The sequence below is a fragment of the Canis aureus genome, chromosome 34 (genome assembly GCF_053574225.1).
Source record: "Canis aureus isolate CA01 chromosome 34, VMU_Caureus_v.1.0, whole genome shotgun sequence".
In the NCBI taxonomy this organism is placed as follows: Eukaryota; Metazoa; Chordata; class Mammalia; order Carnivora; family Canidae; genus Canis; species Canis aureus.
The window spans coordinates 11,485,767-11,512,482 of NC_135644.1; the positions used below are offsets into that span (position 1 = coordinate 11,485,767).

The 26,716-nt window shown below is 41.4% G+C and overlaps 1 protein-coding gene across 12 annotated transcripts in view; it reads left to right on the forward strand.

The window, feature by feature from the left end:
* The window catches only part of LOC144304984 (uncharacterized), a 171,658-nt gene that overhangs the window by 2,902 nt on the left and 142,040 nt on the right, over positions 1 to 26,716 (forward strand). For 9 of the 12 annotated variants that reach the window (XR_013372016.1, XR_013372010.1, XR_013372009.1 and 6 more), the window contains exon 2: positions 23,347 to 23,422. The gene's annotated coding sequence lies outside the window, so the exon portion shown is untranslated. Of the gene's footprint in view, positions 1 to 8,022; positions 8,175 to 23,346; positions 23,423 to 26,716 lie in introns of all 12 variants that reach the window. The other 3 variants (XR_013372015.1, XM_077883675.1, XM_077883674.1) reach the window with 1 other exon arrangement.

Genomic DNA, 26,716 nt, shown 5'->3' on the forward strand with positions numbered 1-26,716 from the left:
ATCAGGCTTCAACCTCAGCAGAGTGGATAGAGCATTCAGTTTCTAGTTGGCATACAGGGCTCTTCCTCATCCTAGGGTCTTACAGGAGTCTGGGAGGCTTATATGGTCCTGAAGACATGGGGGAAAGCCAGTTGTTGTTCTGCCATGATGACATTTGGCAAGAGATGTGCTTTGACAAGCTGGCTGTAGCATACCACTGCCTTAGAGTTCCCTCCGCAAAACCTTTGTCAGCTTTCCTCAATCCAAGGTCCCACTATGCCTTCCAGGTGACACAGAGCACTATGTTCAGCCACTAACAGACTGTACTCCCTATATACCCACATGTCCTCCTTCAGGCTCTTACTCTGCATGAAGATAGAGCCATCCCTTCTGTCTGTCTTCCCTTCAAGGCTCTCCCCACAAGAGCCACAGCCTAGGCTTTAGAAACAAAAGCCTTGCCTCTTAACGCTTAGGATAGACAAGAGGGTAACACTGTTCTGCTTGATGTTCCTGCCAGGTAAATAAGCAGAGTTAACTTCTCATTCAGGTTAAATTGCTTCCTAAATTTTCTTGAATGTGAGGAGAATGTCACCTTTGTTCTTGCAATGCCCCTCTGAAGCAAGTCTCCTTAATATAGAAACCATATTTGGGCTAAATTTCAAATTAAGGATTTCCCTCTGGTTCTCATCCTTGAAATGATGCAAGCCATTTATTGAGCTGGTGTAGGAAGGGGGGATGGAGGGGAGACTGCCAGGAAGCCTTCAGCCACGGAGGTGAGTGCCTGACCCTGTGATGTTGCCTTGTCTATATAATTTGCTGCGTGTTGCATCATACAGAATATGCCAACCTTTTTCCGCTTGCTCAAAAAAAGGTGATGCTAATTAGATCAGGCAAATAGCTGCTGTTGTTGATTCATTTGAAAATGATTATTCTGAGGCAGTGTGTTATTACCCAGCAAGTCACAGCTTTGCCTATTAATGCTCTGAGGTGGCTGCCAGACTTCAAAGTCGGAGGTGGAATTTGAGGCGAGCAGTGCCTGCTGGGTCACGACCAGAGCCTTCATCTGAGGACAAGGAACAATCTATTGACATTTAGGAATTTAATCCCTTCTGGTCAGCATGGACTGCACTATCAATTCAGTGCCAATAAATATCATTTGCGACACTTACCATGTGCAAAACATAATACAATGGATTACACAAAAAACAAATATGCCATTAAAGTTCACTGTTAAGGTTCTCACATTCCAGTGTAAGAGCTAAAGGCTGAGCCAAGTAATAATGCACAATGTTACATGAGCTATAATTAAGTGAAATAATTAAGTAAAATGCTTTTGACAAAGTGGCTACTTTTCCACATGCCAGATATTTATTTAGCATATTAGAAGTATAAATAACATACTATGGGAAAACTAAGGATGTAAAGATTCATTTTACAGAGCGTAGACCTAGAAATTGAGCTAGGGAAAAGCTTCATGAAGCAAGAAGCATCTAAGCTGCTTTTAGAAATAGAAGTCAAGTTTTGAAAATCAGTAAATCATAAACAAAAGCCCGAACCAACAGTGATGAAGCTGTGTTAGGTGGTCCATTTTGGAAGCAGGAGGCAAAAAACAAAACAAAACAAACAAAAACCCCCAAAAAACAGTAATCTGTGTCCTTGGAAATATAATCAATTAATGCAGAGTTTTAAATCTAAACAGAGTTTGGATCTTTTTTCTACCAAAACAAATGGTGATGCAGAAAATAATTATTTCTCAGAAAGGACTGCAAAACAACAACAAATAGGTGCATATAAAAGAGTCATGAATAGGTAACTTTTGTATACCATCATTGAGGTTAACCTACAAAGTCCATGAAAATAATTTTTATTCATTTTTAAGGGTTGTGTTTCCAGAGGCACAGATTCGAGATAAAAATTGAGTCATTATAATCCAATAACATTGCAACAGATTTCATTGCCACCAAATAAAGAACATGTTTTCCCTTTTTGTCTTCTGTTTAAATTCTCCTTCCTCCTTGTGAAACAGTTAATATGCTGAAGCTGGGTGCTTAGCCCACCTCCAAACCCTTAAAATGTAGTTAATTACAAGATAGGCCAATTTAAACTTTACGACATTCTTGATACCAGAATGTATGGTGGGTTGTTTCTGTTAATCAGCAGAAGGGAGGTGGTGTGGTGCAGCAGGTGATGGAAGAGTGTGGGCTGCCCTGGTCTGGACACAGCTCTGCCCCCCACTGGCCAGAGGACAGATCACGCCATCTCTTTCCGAAGCTCCAGAATGAGATAACACTGGATTGTCTCCCATTTAGCTTCTACCAGAAATATTTTATGAACTAAAGAAGAAAAAGTGTGAAACATGGGCAGTTGAAAAGCACGTACTTAGAATGCAGAAATGATTGGTTATGTAAACAGTCTTACGAAGTTCACTTCTTGTAATAACCCATATTGGAGCAATGGGTCCACTTAGGTAGAGCAGAAGGAAAACAAGGAAGCCAGCAGAGACACAGATTACCTGGAGCAAGCAATGATTTTATTTTCAAACTAACAGAATTCCATATTCTTCTTCCCAATGCTCCACAGACAAATGGCATTTCAGGAAGTCAAAAGTGGAATTCATCCTATATACACAGTTTCCCTTCTTTACATGTCCCAATTGTGTCCTATCAAATAATGTAATTTTATCCTGGTAGCTAGATTATTTACTTCAGAGAGGCACAACCTGCAGCCTCAGATACTAGAAAAATATAGAGAAGATATTTTGACAGAGAACAAAAGGCCGCAAATAATTTTTTCATATCTCTTAAAATTGATTGCTATGTTTATAAACCTGAAGTTTATAAGATCCTATCTCAAGAATCTTATCTAGATGGCAGGTGCCTGCACGCTGCGATTTTATTTCATTTACCTTTCTGTGTCTTTGAGAAATGTCGTAATTCAATAAAAAGCCTAAATATTTTATTGCCCAGAAATTAATTTATCCCCTGAAGGTTTCAGGAGACAAAGTCAACTTCTCTCATAATGGAAGTTCATATCCCAAAAAGCCTCTCAGTGGTGGGAGATGGTGCAGCTCAAAGGAGAAGCATCTATGCCGGCCAGTACCTCATGAAGTGAATACAGTGAGGAGATACTGTGAAAAATTATTAATGTGATCTTTTCTGTAGTCTTCCTAAGCTCATGATCTTCTCTGCAATCAGGTGGTGATATCCTTCGACCCAAGGGATTGAGGCAGAAGGGATGCATGGAAAAAGGTGATCCTTCCACCTGAGGATTGAGGTGGAAAGAATGCATGGAAAAAGGAAAAAAATATTCGACACTCAACATTGGATCTTGTTGCAAAACAACCATGCAAGCCAGGTTATCACCCTGAGTGGGTGCTTTCTACATTCCTCTAGTTCTGCTTTTAACATAACCAGAACCAAGACTGGAGAATGAAGGTTGCTGAGCACCTTAGTGGAAAAAAAAAAAAAATTCTCTCTGCGATGGCAGCCAGACAGTTGGCCAAAAGGAGCCACACTTCTTGTGGCCATGGATACTGGACCTGGGAGGAGAGGAGCTGGATAAAATACAGGATGTCCAGTTACATGTGAATATCAGATAAAACAAATAGTATTATTTATAGTATTTGGGACAGACTTTGTGCCAGAAAAATTTAGTCGTTTATCTGAAATTCTGGTTTAAGTAGATGCCCTGTATTTTTATTTACTAAATCACCCCCTCCCCCTTCCTGCCCAAGAGCTGGTGCCAAGCTGCAGGGTCCTGACACAAGCTAGACCCAGGAGGGGCAGAGTCGGTAGGCTAGGGGTACCCCCATACCTGAACCAGGAGTGTGACCACCCCTTGGGCTACACCCCCCAGGACTGTACCTGCAAATGCCAGCAAGATGCATACAGCTAGGTGGAGGTGGATAACTGCTGTGGCTGAGCTGTCTCCCTCACTGCCCTGTGGTCACATAGACTCATCTAGAAGCTACATGGGGGAGAGGAGCAGAAAGAACAATTTATTTGCAAATTATTGTATCAGACTAAGCTTTATACTGGAGTGAGGTGAAAAATATTTTTCCCCCTGATACTCTGAGCTGGGGTTCAAGGAGAAAAGAAATCAGTTGAAGAGCCAGATGTTAAAACGGCATTTTCCCTGCACATCTGAGTTGCAACATGAGCAAACTATGCTTCCCTACCTCATACCTGTCTCTCAACAAAAGATTATCAAAAGAAACCCTAGCTGTGCTCCTACTAAGGAAGGTACATCCTCATGTCTCACACGTCACCGCTCCTCAGGCCCTGGAGCTCCTTAGGCTTACAGAAGAAAGAAACCCTCCAGAGGTCAGTGGTTGTGGTTTGACCCCAGGCACCCCTATCTAAACCTCTGCAAACAGGTGTGGTGTGGCTTCAGAACCCCCCACGTTGCCATGGGATCCAAGCATGGACCAAGAAGTCTCTTGGAGCTCCCCAGTCCTGTGGGCACTCAGAGGGTCCCCCAGCATGCCACATGCTCCCTTTTGCCAGCACACAGCATGAGCAGCTCGCCACCCCCACCCCTTGGAGGGGGTCCAAGTCTCCTTTCCTTCCTCCAAATAATGAGAACATAATTAGCATAAGCTGGAACAAATTAACCTAGAGCTATAGAAAGGGCTACATATACATTCTTTAGAAACAGCCACATTCGGGATATTTTTAACTTCACTGAAAGTTGGAAGTCTTCCCCTAGGTAAGGGAAGCTCAACGTTTAAAGTGCCCGAAGGCCATTCTGTCCAGCTTCTGTGTGACACATGAATCCTTCGCACGGTTCTGCATCCACTGGTCACTCAGCCTCTGCTTAAGCCTTCCAGTAAGGGGGGGGGGGTGTCCTTACCCGCAAGGGGCAGTTGCCTTTCCCATCCTTCCAATGGCCGTATGGAAGATACAAAGCAGGAAACGAGTTCCAATAAGCTTAAGGAGCCCTGATTATTATTATAATTTCTGCTTTCCCAGCATTCTGTTTTGCCCAATTTATCAAGGCCCAAGAATGGGTCGATCTTCACAAAGAAAACCTATTGAAGACAAGATATATTAAAACCTACGCAGAGAATCAATGGGCTAGAAGTCATTAGTGACAGATGGATGCCATTTACTGCAGCGTGTGGAACCCAGTCTCAGTTGAAGCTACTCTGTACTTAAAATGTTAATGAGAGTCCCTCCCACTTTTCGAGCCCACATCCTGTGGAAGTTCTAGATCCTTCCCACGATATCTGAAAATTCTCAGGGGCTTATGTTCCCATGACCACTCTTGGCTCCTCCTGAATTTACTCCTTCTTGCCTTTCAGGCTCCTTTCTTCCCTCTGCTTATTTTCCCCTCCTCCAGACTCTGGGGACTCGAGCCCATGGCCTTAATTATTGAACTCAAGCAAGAAACTTCTGAAACTTTGGGGGAGATGAGCTAGGCAAGACACTTAAAGCTGAGCATTAGGGTTTTTTGTTTTGTTTTTATCTGAGAGAGGAAGAGGGAGCATGAGCAGGGGGAAGGGCAGAGGGAGAAGCGGACTCCCTGCTGAGCCGGAAGCCTGACAAGGGGCTCCATCCCAGGGCCCCGAGATCACGAAGGGTGAAGGTGAAGGCAGACACCCAACCAATTGAGCCACCCAGGTGCCCCTGAGCATTAGGTATTAAGAATCCTCTGGTCACCCTTCCATGGAAGGCTTCTGGGTGACCCTCCTGAGTTGGCTCCAGCCTCTCCCTGTGTCTGGCTCTCTCCCCCTTCCTATCTGCTCTCCTCTTCACGCTTTGCCACCCCCCCGATTCCTCTTGATTTCTGACAAAACTGTTTACCTGTTTTCTGTCATATTCCAATCCCTGCCCATAAACCTTATCAAGCTTGTTCCCTAAACAGAGTGCCAAGTGTGAATATGCATATATATTTTTCCCCCCACTCTTCCTCCTCTTCCTGGAGAGTGTTGGGCTCAAACCGTAAGGGACTGATCTCAATCTTTCGTCTCTCACCAACAATACTTCTGTATAGAAGACCTGGGGACACTCAAATTTGAATTATGGTAGCAGAGAAACAGGGCCAGAGCCTTCATGATAGGGCTACGAGGAGAACTTCTTGGCTGACTTCCCCAGGATGCCCTCCTGTGGGTGGGCTCTGCGCTGCCACCGCTGCGGCAGGTCCATCCTGCTCCTGCCTAGGCAGCGTGGACCGAGGAAGGGGGAGAGTGGCCGCTTCACTGCAGAAGCACCTGCCAGTGGCAGGGGGAGCAGGAGATAAGCAGGTGTCTAATATGCAAATTCCACAGGTGCCCCTGTGCCTCCGATGAGTCAGCTGTGATTCTCGCCCCTTGAAGTGGACATGGGGGACCCCCGACAGCCCTCCTCAGGACCTGCTATCAAACACGTGCCGGGGCGAGGCCGGCAAAGCGATTGGGGAAGCACAGAGTCAAAGCACAAACCGCCTCTAGGTAAGGCACCGCTGAAATCGGCACCCTCTTATTTGTGGCTTGTTCTCAGGTGTTTGTGTTTTTCCAGGGAAACAATAGGCTCATTAGAGCACAAGTGAAGAAGTTACTTAATAGGTTCGTAAGTCACCCCGTTCTTACAAGACAACAGCCATGCAGGGCTGCAGATGAGTGAGAATCACTGATGAAGCTTTAAATTGATACACTCACTGAAGCGTGAGCTATCAATACTGACCTTGTTTGCGGCTTCCCGAGCAGGCGAGTGGAGTTCTCTGGAACCTTTGAGTAGTGAGCCGTGCATTTAAGCTCATTTCAAAGAACTGCATTTAACTTAACCAAATAGCTTCATTTAATTGTTTCTGGGATGCTAAGGATTAAACTCTTATTATAATAGTGGCTTTTAACTTTTATTTTAGTCATCTAGCTTTTCTTAAAAAAAAAAAAAAAAAATTCAGTTCTGACAGAACAGCCTAAGCCTGAGTCTTCTAAATGTATCTCTCCAGAATGAAAAACGTATTTGGAAGGTTTGGGGAGGTTGCAGCTGGAGCAAACCCAAAGCACCAAAGCTCTCTAGTGATGATAGCCAACATTAATCTACCACTTGCTGCTTACCAAGCCCCAGGATATGCACCTTAACGTGTGTCATGGCACTAATCCTCGCCATGACCTTGGGAGGAACAGCCAAGGAGATTAAGGCTTAAAGAGGTAGAATGAGCTACCCAAGATCTCAGAGTTAATATGGAATTTAGAATCAAATGTAGGGTCTAGGGTTTTAGCCACTAACTTTTATTGGCTCCAATGTGAGCCCACAACTATCTAAGCCCAGGACTTTTTAAAGAATATATCACAAGAAATACAAGTTGACTGTAAGTATCGTCTCTTTTGCTGCATGTCACACAAATGGCATTCTATCTGCACAGGTACACAGCTTTAGTGCCATTCCCAAATGTAAAATCCAGCCTCTTGAACAGCCCTCGCAGCCCCTGTCTCCTCTGACACTGGTGAACGTCAGCTGCCCTTCCCTGCTCTAACCCAGTTTCCACGCTGTGGCCGGAGTTCTTACACTAAAATGCAAAGTCGGTCACATCCTCCGACTTCTTAAGACCCAGCATAACTTCCTTTTGTCTACTCTCCATCGGGCCCAGAAACCTCAGCCCAGCACCCAGCCTGCCACAGTGCAGCCCCAGCCTCCTTTATGTGTTCATGTTTTGCCTTGAATCCTTATGTGTATAGTCTGTGATCACATTACTCTTGATTTCCCAAACTCAGGTTCAGTCAACTTACGTAGCTTACCTACCATCATTATCTAGAAGCCTTACTCATGCGTGAGCAAAATTTGGTAAGGTTTCTGGGAGAGGCAGAAATCATAGTTTGGGGAAGAGGCCTCAGTGATTATCTATTGTGCACTTCCCTTGTTTTTCAATAATACATCAAAGTCCAAAGTTAGTGAGTGCCCTGCCTAAGACCAGATAGTCACTTGGACTATCTTGGCCTACTCATACAAAGCTTCTCCAAGACCAAAGATTTCTGTTATTTCTAAATTTAGTAGATGTCTCCCTGTACCTCTTTAAGCCTCAAAATTTCTTTTTATAATTTTTGTTTATTTTTTCTTTTAGAGAGAGCACGTGAGTGAGGGATTGGTGCAGAGAGGGAGAGAGAGAATCTTAAGCAGACTCCATGCCCAACACGGAGCACAATGTGGGGCTTGATCCAATAACCCTGAGATCATGGCCTGAGCCAAAATCAAGAGTCAGATCAAGCCACCCAGGTACCCCAAGCCTCAGAATTTCTAATTGTATCACAAGATTGCACCTTGAAGGGGTAAAGTAATTGCAACACTTAGAAGGCTTCACACATTAGGACAAACAAACAAAAAAAAAACTTAGAGACTTACCCACCGTGCAGTTTTCTGGCCTATTATTCATTCTCTAACTTAAAATATTTACTGATACTACTACATATCATATATTCCACATACTATGAGTGATGTGGAGACAAAGATGAGAAATTTTTCCTTCTAGGAGCTCACCATTCAATATGAGCAAAAATGTATACAAATTGTTTTATTCAATATGAGGAGGGATGTACAATGTTCTATGGAAGCAGGAAAAAGTAAACAACTCAGGGAAGTTTAGCAGGAAAGATGCAGACATTTGCACTGGCCAGAGGAATGAGTGGGTGCTGGTTCAGAGAGACAGTGAGGACCAGGAGCTTTCGCAGATACTTTGTCCACTGTTCTGAGGAAGGCATCCTTCTCTTGTCCTCCAAAGAGCCACGACATTTCAAAAATAACAATGGTTGATACTAGCCCAGTGCTGGCAACATACAAAGTACTCTTCAGATTGCTTTCTGTGTAAAAACTCATGTAATCCTTAATCCCATTGTATGATAAGGAAGCAATGACGTAAGAAAAATTAACTTGACTAAGGTCATATAACTGGCCGAGTTATCAAACTGGGATTGGATCCAGGCAGTGTGGTCCCTGAGTCTGTGAGTTCATCCACTACACAGCTCTGCCTCTAATAAATTGCGGAACATCACGTTAAAACCTTACACAGGTTGTAGAAGGTGATTACAGTCTTATCTCAGCCAATGTGAGGCTTGCTGTTCATACCTTGAGTTAGATCACTGAACCTCCTAACCCCTCTCAGCCATAGCCAGGCTGAATCCATCTTGGGTTTAGACCAGGGGGCAGCAAACTTTTCCATAAAGGGCCAGATAATAGATAATTTAGGCTTTGTGGGCCTTGTGGTCTTTGTTACAATTAGTCATCTCTTTTGCTATAGTACAAAAGCACCAATAAATGATATGTATGACTCTCTTACAATAAAACTTCATTTCAGAGATTGACACAAATTTCATATAACTTTCACGTGTCATAAAATATTATTTTTTTAAAGATTTTATTTATTTATTCATGATAGTCACAGAGAGAGAGAGAGAGAGGCAGAGACACAGGCAGAGGGAGAAGCAGGCTCCACGCAGGGAGCCCGACGTGGGATTCGATCCCGGATCTCCAGGATCACGCCCTGGGGCAAAGGCAGGCGCCAAACCGCTGCGCCACCCAGGGATCCCATAAAATATTATTCTTGTTTTGAATTGTTTTCAATGGTTTAATAATACAAGATCCGGCCTTAGTTCACAGGCCATACAAAAACAAATAGTAGTCTGATTGGGCCCGTGGCCATAGTTTGCCAACTCTTGATTTAGTGTCTAGAGCATAACTTCTCTTTTCTAAGGGAAAAGAGGGAACTCTGCAGGAATCAGCCCAGTGCTGTACACCCACTGGGTACCCAGTAAATGTTAGCTAATGCTCTGGGGTGCCTCCTAGGTATGTGGTAGAGTGAAAAAGTGTGATCTAGAGAAAACATGAGACTAGGGATTAGAAGAGCAACCTGGAGTCCCAAATCATCACTAACAGTCACCTGAAGACAGTCATTAATCTCCAACCAGGCTGTGGTTTCCTGATCATTTGTCACTGTCAATGACAGGCCATGGTATCCATATTATAGCTACATTGTATTGTACTTACAAGCCTGGTACTTTGCATATGTTAACTTGCTTAATCCTTACAACAGCCCCATGGGATATGTACTAATAATATCCCCATTTTACAGAATAGTAACAGAGAGATTACATAACATGCCCAAAGTCACTCAGCTGAGTAAGTAGCAGGGGCAAAACCGGTACCCATCCTAGCTTCAGAATCCCACTTTTAGGGACGCCTGGGTGGCTCAGTGGTTAAGTGCCTGCCTTCGGCTCAGGGTGTGATCCTGGAGTCCCAGGGTCAAGTCTTACATTGGGCTCCTTGCTGGAGCCTGCTTCTCCCTTTGCCTATGTCTGTACCTCTCTTTCTCTGTGTCTCTCATGAATAAATAAATAAAATCTTTAAAAAAAAAATCTGACTTTTAGAAAAGGCTATAATACCTTTTCTTAAGCTAATTCGGAAGGGCTTTCTTGAACAATGAAATGCACACACACATAACTCTTGCCATACTCTTGGGATGGGACATGAGGAATGTTAGCAATGAATTTGAGAAACATAAGCTCAAAAATAAAACTATGTAAATGATGTTTACATAAGTAGGTATATGCTAGTCCTACCTGGCATTTACTGAGCACTTACTATATATCAGGTCAAGTATTTTACTCTGTGCCTTTTTTCATTGAATCCCTCTAATTTATGACATAAGTACTCTTATCGACCCCTTTCACAGAGGAGAAGATCGAGGCTTAGAGAGATGAAATAGCCTGTGCAGGGTCCCCAGATGGCAAATAGCAGATAGTCGGACCCAAGCCACCTGATCTCAGAGCCCAAATGTGGCCTTTAGTGTGCTTTTTCAGCCATATTTGTATGCGTACTATTAATAGTGCAGTCAGCTATGCTATAGGTTAAATATTGGCTTTAACAGCTGGCCTAAGAGCCTAACGACCAGTTAGAAGTCAGCTTCTGGTGGGAAAACGCATCGTGAGTTTGAAACAACAGATTTACAAGCAGATTTTGGAAAATGGCCAGTTGATGAATTGGGGTCTGCATATGTGTCTTGGCACAGTTGGAATGAGGTTCATGCTTTTTGTTTGGTTTGCTTGCTCACATGCATCTCTGTCTTTCCTGTGTATGAGTGTTGGGCACTTTCGCCTTTGGGGACAAACTTGTCTCATTCCTCTTACCTCCCCGAAGAGCCTACTAGACTACCATGCCTGCAGTGGGCAGCCAGTGATCTGCTGGTAAACTCTTGATCATCAGAGCAGCAGGCTGGATGGATAACAGCCACTCTCCTCAGCCTCCCCAAATCGTGCCTCCAAGCATACTGGCAGAAGCAAAATAATCTATGATCATGCCTACAGTCACTGTCACACAGTTTTGAGTTAGGCTGAATTGAAAGGCTATAGATGAAGGTCAATGTAAGTCCTGAAGAGAAGCATAAAGAGACGGAGGAGTGGCTCTTGTAATCTCAGAAACGTGGCTCCTTGACAAGGACCTCTGTGTGAACCGTGCAGATGCTGGGTAGCTTGCCCGGTAGTAACAACAGTCCTTATTAAGCTTGTCTTGTTCATTTGCTTTTAAGGCATGTGCTGTGTTTATTAGCAATGCTTATGAAGGAGTCTCCTTAATGTTGGATTAGCAACACCTTTCCCTGGAGTATTCTCTGTGTCTGAAGCCATGGAGAGGGGTGAGAAGGAGTTCAAGACGGAGCCCTGGGACTGGCTTGCAGTGTGACCTTGCACAAGTCACTTCATCACCACCCTTCCCTTCCCACTTCTGTAAAAAAAAAAAAAACATGCTAATGCCTGCCCTCTTTCTCACTCTCAAAGATAAATCAATGTCTGCAAAGTGCTTTGAGCTTTTCAATATAAAGGCAGGAACTCCTTACCATCATTAATTAACATGTATTAATAGAAAGAATAGTATGGAAAACCCAAAGGTGAGCCAAAATCGTGATGAACAAACCTGTCATATTATATTAGCAAGTGTCACAGAGCTGGCGGTGGAAATGAACAGCTTCTCTCCCTAATACTGCAGACTTTTTCTTCCTCTAAACTGATTCATGTGAAATTCAATTTAGGAAAAAAAAAAATCTTGTATGCCAAGTTTCATCCGCTTGGAAATTTCTTAGCAAGTAATGTAGTTTTCTGAAAAGGGGTGCGGGCAGGAAATCTCACCTCCTCCTTCCTAATTTAATGACATGACCCTATCATAGGACAGGGAACATCCATTGGCCACCATTACAAGCAGAGTTTAAATAGGAGGGCAGATGAGTGGTGGTGGTTATTGTTGTTTTTAACACATTACCTCTTTTCTCCTTCATCGGGCTATTTTGACTGAAATAAATGTGACAGTGAAGCAACCTTTGGTCTTGTCCGCGAGATTTTGCTGGCTCTCTATGCACCTGTGTCTGTCCATGCAGTAAACCTGACTGTAGGACTCTCGTCACAAATGAACTGTCAGATCATTACCACAGTTGATACGGTATAATCTGTCTTGAAATTAGAATTGGTCTGGCCAGGCCAGGCACTCACTTGCCACGGAGGCTAATTCACTTCTTGAATATGCATTCATGGAGATGTGCCTCGATTTGGAATCCACGGGGAGTACACGTTAAGAGCAGATTTTCTGAATTAGCATGGCGAGAGGGAAGGGTCCTTCATTTAGAGGGCTGCAGATGCCGCTCCCTCTTGTTCATTACAATTGCATTTCATCAGCTTTATGATGTCCACACGTCAATTGAGTGTGAGGATTTTTCACACAAAAGAGCCTCAGGGAAAACGACTCCACTAGCTAATCAGCTGATTATCATACCTCAAATGGGCTGCAGTACTTGCTGCTCCCAACCTGTATGGGCAAGAGCAGAATTAAAGATTAAGATTGAAAGAAAGAGGGCTCTTCAGCCAGTTTAAGAAAAATAAAGAGGAATTTGTCAGCGAGAGGAAGAAAGAACTGCAGGAGCTGAAGTGAAAGCCTTTAAAATGGATGGGCGTTTGAAATAAAATGACTAACGCTTTCCTTCAAAAGGGGGTTGGTGGGAGAGGGTGAAAGGTTAATGAACTATATTATCTGCCCGTTTATGCCCAGCTGTGTAAAGCTCTGTCCGCCCCTACCCTGGATTTTAAAACCTACACTGAAGAACCCAGCCCAATCTCAAGAAGAGTGCCTTGGAGTAATTGAATTAGTTGCCGACAAGTTGGCTATTCACAACTGCCCCCGGGCACCTCCTCGCAGATTTCCTTGGACTGCTTGGGAATTAATTGAGTAATAACAGGAAAATGATCATAAGAGAAGAAAAGCACATCCACACAACTCCATAAAGATTGCTAGCTTGGGGAACTATTTATGACAGTCGTTAATTGGGATTTTATCATCAGAGGTATTTTTTATGTTCTTTGAGGAGTAGGAATTAATAGGTGGTCTTTTTTCCATTTTTGTCTGAAATTTACCAAAGTTTTCTCCCAGCTCCCTGGGGTCTTCCTCAAGTCTATCTAAAATGCAGTTAGAGCAGAGGCTGTCTTTTGCTTCACGGCGCGTCTGCCTTATGCTTTCATCAGAGGAGTCTAACTCACACAGATGCACTATTTAACAATGCCATCCCCTGCTTTCATCAGAAGGGGGAAGGTTGCAGAGCCGAGCCCTGCAGAATAAGGGGGGCAGGTCCCCTGTGATCGGCGAAAGCTGAACATCGGTGCCAGTTTCCATCTGTCATGATAGCCTATCTCCGAACCTTCAATCTGTCAAAAGCTCGCTGCCTGGCTGAAGGCTCCAGGAGATTTGGTGCACTAAACACATTTGACAACAGCATTATCACTGCAAGGAGCCAGCAAAATGCCATCAATGTGTTAATTGTAACTGGCTATGTAAAGTGTCACTTCCCATATCATTTAACACCAGCTTCGCCTCTTTTGCAGTTCCTAATTTTCTACACTTTATAAACATATGGATTGCTTGTGTAACAACAATGTGATCTTCTTAGCAGAGGTTTAATTTTGCCTGGATACGCTGCACCCAAGCTTCTCCCTGGGAAACAGTGACATGGAGGGGGCTTGGGAGGAGGAGAAGTGAGGAAGGAAAAATAAAGGGGGGCTTGGGGGAGCAGGGCTGGCGATGGGGGGGGAGGCTGGGAGGCAGTGGAGGGAGGTGGGAAAGGCCAGCAGGAATCAAACCGCTTCTCACGCAGGCTGCTGTGGTATTTTTTAGACAAGTGGAATGGTGGTGTTTTTTTCAGGGTGTGTTCTTGCTAATGGGGAAATAATTCTGTTTCTCCTACAGAGGATGAAAAATGTATATCCAGAATTTTCGTAGGCAGTGAGGTTTTTTCCATCATAATATGAACAGTTTTATAATGGTAAACATGAGAGCAGCACATAAATAAATGAAAAATCCCCCTTGAAGATCTGAATGGGTTTTTAGCACCCAAGTACCTAATATTCAATTTCTGGTACAACCAGGGCCAGGTGTTAAATTTCTCTAGTTACTGTCACTAATGCAAATTAGATTCTTTTTCTGCTCATAAAAAATCAAATCCACATTAGAAATTAGCTATAAAATGTAATGACTTAAATGCTATAGTGTTTTACAAATCTCCCTGCATTTCTATGGTAGATAATGCTGTAAAACTGAGAGAAGATAATAAAATATGGTAGGAAGTTGAGTTATTTAAAGGTCTTTTGTGACTGCTTACTTAGAAATGTGATGTATTCTTTTGCTCTTCTCTTTCCCTGTCCCCCTTCATTGTGGGAAATGAGCACATTTATGATTCCAGTTTTTACAAGCTCAGAAGTAATCAAAATTCATTTTTAAATGATGTTACAAGAGCTGGAGAGATCATTTGCATTATTGAAAAAAATACCCCCCAGAGAAGTTTACAATACCTTTGCAACTTTTAATCATTGCTATTGTAACCATCCTGAGGAGAGTTTGGAGTGGTTAAATAAAGAGCTTCATTAGCATTTTTTTAAACTCTTCATTAACGGTATCACCAGATTCACCTGGGGGACTGCCTCACAGTCTGTGCCCACAGCCCTACCCCATTTGCCTGTACAAAAATATCCGAATGCAGAAGGGAAACTTTCCTTTAAAATGGAGCATTTAAAATAAATCCTACAATATACAACACAGCAGAATGGAACTGGGAAGCACATAGAAAGCTACGCATTTATCACAATTTAACCCCTCGCAGCACCCCGCTCACTCAGGTGTAGAAGGCATACTTCACTCCGCCTCAGCCAGGTACCCAATTTAGGTCCTGAAATTAAAATCATAATGAAACTTTAGGCCCCAGCTGAATCGGGGATTCTTACAACACAAATGAAGTTCTGATTAACATTTCTGAACCTAGCTAAAGAAACTTATATCACAGATATCACAGAAGAGGTTTATCTGCAGAATGAAGTCAACAAGCAAGGAAAGCAGAAGAGGACAATTTTCGAACTTATACTACATGCCCAGAATGGTGGTGCTGCGTGAATATTTTTTTTTCTTTTTTCTTTTTTCTTTTTTTTTTTTTTTACAGTAGAAACTCGGGGTAAGTACCTTACCCAAGACCACACAGCTAGTCCAAACTCTTCACACACACACCGCCCCCCCCCTGCCTTCTGTCACCCCCTGGAGAGACCTGCACTGACCACCAACCATGGGATGCCAACCAAGACAAGTTGCCCCTCCCAGCTTCCCCTCAGGGCTAGTCATGACCTCCCTCCTCTCTCATAGCACTGGGAGCCAGAGCACTGGCCCAGCTATGCGGACTAGGTATAGGTTCTGCACCATGGCTGGCAGAGCTTTGGAGCAGGATTATTTCACATTCCTTTTTTGACTTCCCAAACACAGTAAGTACAGTGTCTGACCTCCTAGTGATGCAGATCCTCCAATGGGTACCTGGTTATTAGAGTGGGAAAGTAGGAAAACACATAGCATCTTTCCTAGAGAAACTCATGAATTTTTTAAAGACTCAGATCATTCTGCCTTAGGTCCTTAACTTCGACTGCACTCATTCCAAGTGGCTTCCTTGCTTTTTCTGTAACATTTCCAAGGTCTTGCCTCCATACCATCTCCTGGAAAGTGATCAGCCTGGTGCCTATAGTCAGATGCTTCTACCAATGGCCAACAGAAAGCTCTCTTCCTGCTTTTTATTCTAAGGTTCTTGTCTCTTTGATCTTTGCATGGATCCCCAGAGCCTCTCTGCATCTGGCAACTCTGCCTCTCCTTTTCTTGTCCAGTGGTCTTTCCCTTCAATCTCCCCCATCCTTACTAGATTTTATTTTATTTTTTTCTTTCTCTGTCATCCAGATTGGCTCTCAGAGAGATTTATTTGCATTAAGACAACACAGCTGATAGGGTCTACCATGTTTTGCCTTCATAGGTGTTTGAAATGAAAAACCAAGCCTATGCCAAAAGGAGTTTGGGGTTGTTGGTTGTTGCAGGTGGGTGAGGCCCTTCTTAGCCTTGACCAGGTGCGCTTGGCCCTGCCTCTTCTTATGTTTGGCCCTACAAGGATTAACATATTTGAAATTCCTAAACTATCTAGATTGGGTTGAGTAGTCCCCCCCCTCCCAAATTCACACCCACCTGGAACCTTTGAATATGAATTTATTTGGAAATAGAGTCTTTGCAGATGTGAGCAAGTTGTGATGAGGTCATACTGAATTCGAGTTTGGCCCTGAACCCAATATGACTGGTGTGCTTATAAAAAGGAAAATTTGGACACAGACACACACAGAGGGGAGACAGCTGTGGGAAGAGGGAGGCAGAGATTGGAATTATGCTGCCAGAAGCCATGGAATGTCAGCAACATTGTTTGGCATTGCTTGGTTTGTGGAAGAGGCAAAGAAGGTAAAAAAGGATCCTCCCCTGAAGCTTTCAGAGAGTACCATGGCCTTGCCAAAAACTTGATTTCAAGATTTCTAAGGCTCTAGAACTGGGAGTGGATAAATTTTGGGGTTTTTGGTTTGTTTTTAAGATTTTATTTATTTATTTAGAGAGACAGAGAACATGAATAGGGTGAGGGACAGAGGGACACAGAGAGATGCTCAAGCAGACTCTGCGCTGAGCACAGAGCCTGACACAAGGCTCGATCCCACAACCCTGAGATCACAACCTAAGTCAAAATCAAGAGCCACTTAACCAGCTGAGCCACCCAGGTGCCCTAAATTTCTGTTGTTTTAAACCACCAGATTGTGGTACTTTGTTACAGCAGTCCTGGGAAACAAATATAGAATCCATCCACCAAAAAGCCCAAAGGGTTGCCTAGAGTTATGTCCTCTGTCCTTCTACCACTACTTGTAGAATAAGACTGAATTCATGCCACACATATGAATTGAGCTCCTACCATGTGCCAGGCATCATGCTCCCTGAGAGGGATTCAATCCTTGGAACAAGATCGACGAGGATTAATCTTACAGGCTGGATTTCCTTGAGAATTTCTAAGTAGTGACCCAATCACTCCTCCTTTTGGATACCCAGTGCTCTAGCAGGTGTTATAGTAATGAGTCCAAAATATATCACAGTTATTTTGGGAGAAACATAAAAGTGAAGATGTATGGTTTAACAGAAGGAGTTTGGGCTTTAACAGATCTAAACGTAGTATCTGCTTTATCCCTCACTTATTATGCCATTTGGAGCAAATTAACCTCTTTATGCCTTGGTTCCATTATTTCAAAAATGGAGACAATAAATATACCTATCTCATAGGGTTTTGTGAAGATGAAGTTATTAGTGTAAAGTACTTAGAACCTTTTTGGTATATACACTCAATTTTTAGCTATTTTCTAATGTAAAAGTTATAAGGACTTGATAAAAATAATCATTATTATTGGTAATGATAAAGTACTATACTATTGCTGAGGCAACATGGCCAGTGGACTCAGATTTGGTGTCTATATCTATAAATTATAACCTTACTAATTACTGTGAACCAATGGCCAAGTTATTTGACCTCTTGGAAACTCAGTTTCTTCATCTGTTTAATAAAGATAAAACAGAATCTTCACAGGGTGATTGCAAAGATTAAATGAGATAAAGCCCCACAAATAGCAAGCGCTCAGTAAACACGTGCCCTGTTCTACCCCAACTCTGCAACAACACACTACATTTTGTGTGGTTCTTGCTCTTTTAAATTACTATGTCAAGATTCAGCACAAAAACATAAAAATTCCAGAGCAGCATTTTAGAAAGTAACAAATGTTTACTTTTCAATGTGTTTTCCTAAAAATGCTAAGAAAGGCTTAAGGGCCTCAAACAAAGGCAAGCTTACACACCTAATGGGTATGTTTTCTCTACATTAAAATGATACACTGCATAGTCCCTGTATTTGCTTGGCTTCATTCTTTAGCCTTTAGGGGCTAGAAACTTTAACTGGATTTTTTTAATATAATAAGGATATTGTGATCTAATGCCAGTACAGTAGGTTCTTTCATTTTCTGTGTATAAGATTTAACAGCAGCTTGACTCTCACCACCACCCACTCTCTTCTTCCTCTTTCTCACTGTCAGATCTACTGCTCACACTTGGTGTTAATGAGACCTGGAGAGGGGCTATTGGAAGAATAGCATTGAACCCTATCCCTTCTGGTCACATTCCCTATCTCTATCAGCTGCCCTCCCATGCCGATTGGCTTCTGCTTTATTGAAGCTAATAGTAATAGTGCACAGGTGGAGGGGGGAAGAAGGGGAGAGAGGACTGATATTTAAGTTTTCCAGTCTAGTCTTGTGGAAAAAGCACTACAACCCTGAAAAATAGTGTCTAGATTAGTTTTTGCTACATAACAAACCACTCCCAAACTTTGTAGATTAAAACAATAATTATTTGTTAACTCACAATTCTGTGGTCCAGCAGCAGAGGCTGAGCTCACCTGGGTTTACTCACACAGCCGTGGTCAGATGGCAGGCCACGTGGAGACTGGTGAGTCTAGGATGTCCAGACTCACCGGTTTGTCTGCAGGCTGCCTGCTGGAGTAATGAAGATAATTGCTCTGCATACCCTCAGCAGCGCAGCCTATTTACGTGATGGTGGTTGCAGGGTTTCCAAGAGCAGCGAGAGAGAATATTTCTTAGTACCTAAGTCTCTGTTTACATTATGTTTCAATTGTCACATTGGCCAAAACAAGTCACATAGCCAAGACTTGTGTGAGGGGACTATCTAAGGGCATGGATCAAGAGAGAGAAATAACTTGTGGCTATTTTTACAATCTACTACAATTAGTGTTTCTCATCTTTTCTGTTGTCTGGACAAAGCAGAGCATTTGTTCTAAATGGCCGTTTTAAGGAAAGCTCCATGATTTGTACATATCAGAAAAAGAGAAACAGGAGTCCCAGAAAAATTAAGGAGTCTTCAACTCAACAGAGAAACTTTAGAAGAACTCTCAGAAATATGTAACAAGTCTGCCTGACAGTAGGTAAAATATAGTTCTCATTTAGACTCTCCAAAGAGTATTCTGAATGACAAGAATAATCTTTGGACGCATATGCAAATTTTTATATGACTCCTTGAAATGTCTCTTTTTCTGCAAACATGTTATAAATAAGCCCTGGACATTGAAGCGGACGCTGAGAGTACAGATGCAGTTCTCTGTCCTCATGATGCTCAGAACCTAGTAGAGGACACCAACAATAAAAGTTATGTATTTGTATTTATGAGAGTGCTACAAAGGAGAGATCCAAGGGGCATGACACAAGGTCCCAGCAGTTAGAGGCACAATGGAAGTTTTCTCAGAATGCTGGAGAATGGATTGGGTCTTCTAGACAAAGAGGATTGGGAAGGAGAGCCTAGTCAGGGGCCACTGTGAGACGGGAACCTGTCAATGGGCAGTGTAGAAAGACCTTCATCTCTTGGACCAACTGAACTAAACTAATACACGGGGAAACTTCATGTTGTAATCAACCGTGTATTACCAAATGTCACATGGTATTCCACTCGCTATGGTTCTTTCTGTTGAATAGTCAGAATGCAGTAGCTGCCCCTCAACCCAACTCTCTCTCTTTGGCTTAGTGAACTCATGCAGGCTAGGAGCTTGGGAGGCCACAGGGACCCATAATCTCTAAATATTTGGATTTTCAGGTTTTCCTGGAAAGTTCAGAGATCTGGCAAAATTAGGCTTGCATTCCCACATGGCAATAATTGGCAGAAGCACTCTTTTTCGTTTGGACACACTCCCATTTGCCACATCCCCACCAGCCCCTATATTCCTGTCTGGTGCCCGGCCCCTGTGAGTATCTGAGTTTGCAAGCTCCTCCTAGATTTTTCTGTGCCGCAGGTTTTTATTTGTAACATAACTGATTAATAATCGCACCAGGAAATGCTTCTGGATCTTGAATGGCAAATTTTTAGGTCAGCATACAGAAATGACTTTTTTCTTTTTTTCTTCCTTTTATGATGGGTTTCCTCCCTTTCTGGAATTTTTGGCCCATCATTGTCACTGAGTTAGAGTTAGTGAATAAAACATGTGTGCCTGACATCCACAGTAATTAGTTGTAGGCCAGCCATTATAAATATACATGTTTTTATTTATAAGACAGTACTTTATTTCATAACAGTATATCAGAATGTTTTCTCTACTTTTTTTCTGGTTTCAATTTTGAGTTTTCAATCTTTCAGGGCAGTCGTTATAATCAAAGGCATTTTAAAAGATTATACTTTTAATTTTAAGTTATGCGTCATATTTGTAAGGAAAAATAGAAACAATTATGTGACTACATGACATTTTTAATATAGTTATTAAATAATTCAAAACCCAACTTAACAGATAATTTCTGTTATCTGCTTATGATAGATATACCTCTTTTTAAGCTTTGGCTACCTGCTTTATTTTCAGACTCTCCTTTCATTTCTTACCTAAATCCTATCAGGGGTTTGGGAGCCTGAAACCATTAACTTTTGAGAAGAAATTTTAACACACACCTTACATTATACCTAGAATTTCCCATTCTAGCTACTTTTGTCATGCTTTGTCTTAGGACAAATGGCACCTCCATGTGAAAGACAAGCCAGACTTTGTAGCCTTGAAATCTTCCCTTAGATTCTTTTAAAAGGATAGATAAGAGATAAGAATTATTTACTTTTTTAGTAAGCTTTACTTACCAAAAATTAAAAAATAATCGTTCTGATACTTTGTAGAATGCTTTTAGGTCAATGTCCATCTTCTCCAAAATATAATCCTAATTATTGTAGATTAATTGTGATCAGGAAATTGTCTTTGATCATTTTTGTGATAATGAATATAAAGGACAGATAACTGCTTTTCAATGAGGATGGGCATGGAACTAAAGATTTATGTTTCATTTTCTTTTTGCTGTACTGTATCATCATTGCATCACTTTCAAATCCTAATGAAAAAGGAAACATAAATATATCATCCAAATGTTTTCAAAATGCAGCAAGCTTCTTTTTAAATACAAAAACACTTCAACTAATGGGAGCCCAGGAAGAACTGAATTGCTTAATACAGGTTCTTTTGAAGAAGGGAGATGTGGTAGGTACAAGAGGGTACAGAATTGTTAGTCTGTACCTAAATTATCACCCTCCAGGATGTTCATCAGCATAGAGCTCAGTATGCATGCAACACAGACTCCTCCACCTTCCTCACCTAAACCACTACCATGGTCCTTGGTGAGAATGATCAGGGTCTCTCCAAAACATTGAAGAATGACCAGAGGGATACCCAGAGGAGTGGAATGACAGGTTTTTAAACTGCTTTCAGCAATGGATTGAAATGAGGAATGCTATCTTTTTTTATCTTCAGTGAAAAGGACATTTCAGTGAGTTGGAATTTCAGTAACTAAGGCTCTGTGGTCAGATGGGCTATATCTTATGTGTTATGGGTTACTTGGCATAAGGTTGACAAGGAGTGGAAAGGTAGGATGATCTTCACTTCATCTCACTCAAAGGGCATGTGGAGCAGAAGCACCATGGTCTCAGGCCTCAGTACAAGCTGAAACATCCTGCTCTGCCAAAACCATGCACTCCAAAACCCCAGAGTTCTCCAGAAGGGCACCTACTGCTATTCCCACTCCCTTGGAAGCCTCCTGCCTCACCTCCTCTCTTCATAATGATCCATGAGCAATTCTTCCCAGTTGCTGTCTTGCTTTGCAGGAACTGTGGCAGAGATTCCAGAATAACAGAATAGCTTTGTTAGTCTGGTAATTAAGACAGGAGTGACATTCAAACACAGCCTGGACAGGACGTGGCAAATTACTGTATTCTTTGTGTGAAAAGCTGTTCCCAGTCTGCTTTGTCTGCCCTCCTGGGATCTCATCATTTCCACTAAAAGTCAAAATGGGATTTTGTACCCTCTATTCCCTTATCTTTTTTCCCCCTAATATATATCTGCTTTGTGGGAGCTATGTTTGTCAAAATGTGCTAATTTATGGCATTATGGGGAAAAAAATGAAACCTCAGCTTTCAATTCTTATTCCTTCAGGCAGCTTTACTAAGGATCCCCTCCTTTCTCCCTCCCTCTTCTCTATTTCTGGGGAGGTTATTTGCTAAACAGAGCATGTTCTTTTCTCCCCCTGCAACATATGAGGCAGGCAAATGGCCACTCGTCATTCCTTTTTCAAGTATGTTATACATACAATTCTCTCACAGCTAATAGCTCCTTCTATTGTCCATAATTTATCACTGTCAAGGTTCTTTACATTTTATTTCCTCCTTATGTGTTTCATGAGAAATCTATGCTTCCACAATTGTGGCCCCAGATTTCATTAGCATAAGCTGCACCATATCAAATAAATACATATTCTGTATCACACCAGAGTCCGCATTCTTTGCAAAGAACAGGATGTTATTTTATCAGTATGGTGGGTTTTTTTTTTTCTTCTCATTTTCCTACAGTCTTTTTCTTTTTCCACTAAACCATTATGAAGTGAGTACCAAAGGTATCCTGGGTAATTAGCCATTACAGTACTGTCACAGAGGGTTCCACAGTCAATACAAAGATAATTTGGGCAATGGTGAATGACAGTGCTGTCCAGACTTTTGGGATAATCAAGGACACATCCAGCTGTACCAGACATCTGTCAGACCCATGAATCATTTCAACTGGCTCGACAATAGCCAGGCGGCCCCAGCGAAGGTAAACACTACAGCAGGCAGCATGCTATCGCAGACAGCAATACTTGCTCTTGCAGAAAACCTGTTTCTGCTGTGAAAGCAGAGCCCTGTGCAGAATAGGAACATTTGTGATATTTTCATGTTAGTTTTTAAAAAAGAAAGAAAAAATGTAAATCAAATGGCTGGGAGAAATGGTATGGATATTATAAGAACACTCCTTTTTTTTTCTCCTAGCTAAAAATAAAGTATGCTCTATGAAACAGTTTGGGATGTATTAGTCATGATTGGTTTTATGTAATTAACTCTATTTTCAGATCAGTCCAGACTTTTTATGTACCCAAGTTACATGCTGTTGAGAGTTTTTATTTTATAAGTTAATATTGCTTTTATGTCTTTCACATTCAAGGCTGTTCAGCAAAGTTGGCTGGCTGTGGAGCACAGTGGGATATCCTTCTCTCAAGATCAACAGACTGGACTACAAGGTAATGGAATGACACTGAAAACTCTCTAAAATGAGAACAGTGACACAACATTCCACTTTGAATTAGATGCAGTGTAAATGTTTATAATGTTTTGTTTTTTGTTTTTTTTTTTTAAGAAACTGCCACTATGAGAACATCTGACATTCACACATGGTACACATGGCACATGTGGCTACTAGAACTTTAATTCCAAACTACAGTTAACCACTGATCACGAATTTACCACAAAGGAGCATAAACATGACCTAGTCTTGGTTAGGCTTGATGGAATACTTCCTAGCTTTCCTAAGCTACCCCCAAATTGCCAAGAGCTTCCCAGCCGAGACCAGAAGTGAGAAACTTGTCAGGTTGTCACTCCCCACCTTCCTATTACACGAGAAGCTATTCTTATACAAATCATTTTTATGAGTTACGTAGTGGGCTATGCATTCATAGTTTCTTATAAATCCCTTAAATGTCAGACAAGTACGGAGTGAGCTGGAATGGAGCAGTACAGTACAGGTGGGAGCAGCAGTAGAACAGGGGGCCCAGGGCCCCCTGTGATGCTGTACAGTTTGGATCCAAGAAAACTCTGATGTCTGTCATGGAAATCAGGATTAAAGGTGCCTTTGTTTTCAGTCTTTCCTTATCCTACCAACATTTTTTTAAGATTTTATTTCTTTATTTGAGAGAGTGAGTGAGTAAGAGAGAGAGCACGCTAGCAAGGGCAGAGAGGGGAGAGGGGGAGAAGCAGACTCCCCTGCTGAGCAGGGAGCTCCATCCCAAGACCTTGAGATCATAACCTGAGCCAAAGGCAGATGCTTAACTGACTGAGCCACCCGGCGCCCCTCTACCAACTTTTTAAAAATCACTTTTTAAAAGCAGCTCTATTGAGGTTAATTGAGATTCAGAAAATTACACTATTTAGGGGCATCTGGGTGACACTATTTAAAGTATACAATGTGAAAAATTTGTCACATGTGCATCTTAACCATTTCAATCTGTGAAGCCATCTTAACCATTAAGGTAGGTTATCCTTCACCACATTCCCATATCCATCACCCCCAAATTTCCTTATGCCCATTTCTCAGCACTTCTTCCCACACTTCCCTGCTCCTCCTTTCCAGGCAACCATGGCAACATTTTCTGTCATCATAGACTAGTTTGCATTTTCTAGAGTTTTACATGAATAGATGCGTTCATCACATAGTCCTTTTTGTATATCTGGCTTCTTTCACTAGGTATGATTTTAAGATTCATCCATGTTTTTGCAGTAATCAGTAACTTACCAAGTAACATTCCATTGTAGGTATATACCACAGTTTATCCAGTTCACCTGCTGATGGATATTTATTTGGCTTGCTTTCAGATTTTGGCAACTATGAATAAAACTGCCACAAACATTCATATATGTCTTGGTATGGACATATGTTTTCTTTCTACGGGCTAAATACCTAGGAATACAGTGGCTGCATTACACTGCCAAATTATTTTCCAAAGTGGTCATATATTTTTATACTCTCTGCTTGATATGGTCAGTTATTTTCATTTTAGCCATTTTAATAGATGTATAGCAACTTCTCACTGTGGTTTTAATTTTCATTTCCCTAATAACTAATGATATTAAGCATCTTTTCATGTGCTTATTTGCCATCTATACATCTTCTTCAGTAAGGTGTCTGTTCACATATCCTATCCACTTGTCAAAAACGTGTTTCTGGACTCTGTTCTGTTCCATTGATCCGTTCAGATTCCTTCCTGTAGCTCTGTAATTGCAGGCCTTGATAAGTGGCAGCACTAGTTCTCCAACTCTGTTTTCTTTTTTTTAACTTACTTTGCCTATTCTAGGTCATTTTCATACAAATGTTAAACTCTTTTTATCACTATTAGAAAGCAGGCTGATATTTTTATTGGGGTTATATTGAATCTATGGACCAATTTGTTTTTATTTTTAAGATTTTATTTATTCATGAGAGACACAGAGAGAGAGAGAGGCAGAGACATAGGCAGAGAGAGAAGCAGGCTCCTCATAGGGATCCCAATGCAGGATTTGATCCCAGGACCGGGATCACACACTGAGCTGAAGGCAGATGCTCAACCACTGAGCCACCCAGGCATTCCTTTATGGACCAATTTGGAAAGAACATGTTAACAATATTGAGTCTTCTAACCCATGAACAAGATAACTTTCTTTGTTTATTTAGGTCTTTTTTATTTCCCCTCAGTAATATTTTGTAGTTTTCAGTGTACAGATACTGCATCTTTTCATACTTATCCCTAAATGTATCAATTATAAATTGTGTCCATTATAAATATTTTTCAACATCAGTGAGTTAAATTATTGTTACTACTTTAGAATTCTGAATCTTTATTGTTACTATATAAAAATATAACTGATTTTTATATATTGATCTCATATCTTGCAGTATTACTAAATTCAATTATGGGTTCTAACAGCTTTTTTATAGATTCTGTTAGATTTTTTTTTCTTAAACAATTACAAGTTTTGTAAACGAGGATAATTTTATTTCTTCTTTTTTCCATTGGTGTGCCTTTTGTTTCTTTTTCTTAATTGATTACACTGACTAAAACTGTCATTACAGCATTGAATACAAGTAGCAAATGAAACATCCCAGTCTTATTCTTGACCCTAAGGGGAGATGATTAAGTCTACCAATAAATATGCTAGCTGTAGTTTTTTTGCCTTTTATCAGATTAAGGAAATTTCTTTCCCTTCCTAGTTTGCTTAGTTTTATGGGACATGAATGCTGGATATGGTCAAATGGTTTTTTTATATCTATTAAGATGATCATTGGAGTTCTTTTTAAGTTTCTTAATGGTGATTGGTTTTCTGATGTTAAACCAACCCTGCATTCCTGGGATAAACCCAGATGATCATGGTATATTATCCTTTTATATGTTATTGAATTGATTTGCTAACATTTTGTTCAGAATTTTTGCATCTATGTTTATGAAGGATAATGGTGTCATGCGGTTTTCATTTCATATACAGAATTGGTATTCTTTCTTTTTTAGATATTTTTAAATGGCTTCATTTACATATAATTCACATATACAAGTCACTCATTTGAAGTGAGAATATTTTGCCATTGGATTCCATATTGTATCCCCTAGCCAGATTTTTTTTTTAAATATTTTATTTTGAGAAGGCATGCAAGAGAGAGTGTGTGAGTGGAGGGAGGAGCAGAGGGAGAGGGACAAGCAGACTCTGTGCTGAGTCAGGAACCCCACATGGGGCTCAGTTTTACAACTCTGAGATCACAACCTGAGCCAAAATCAAGAGTTAGGCACTTA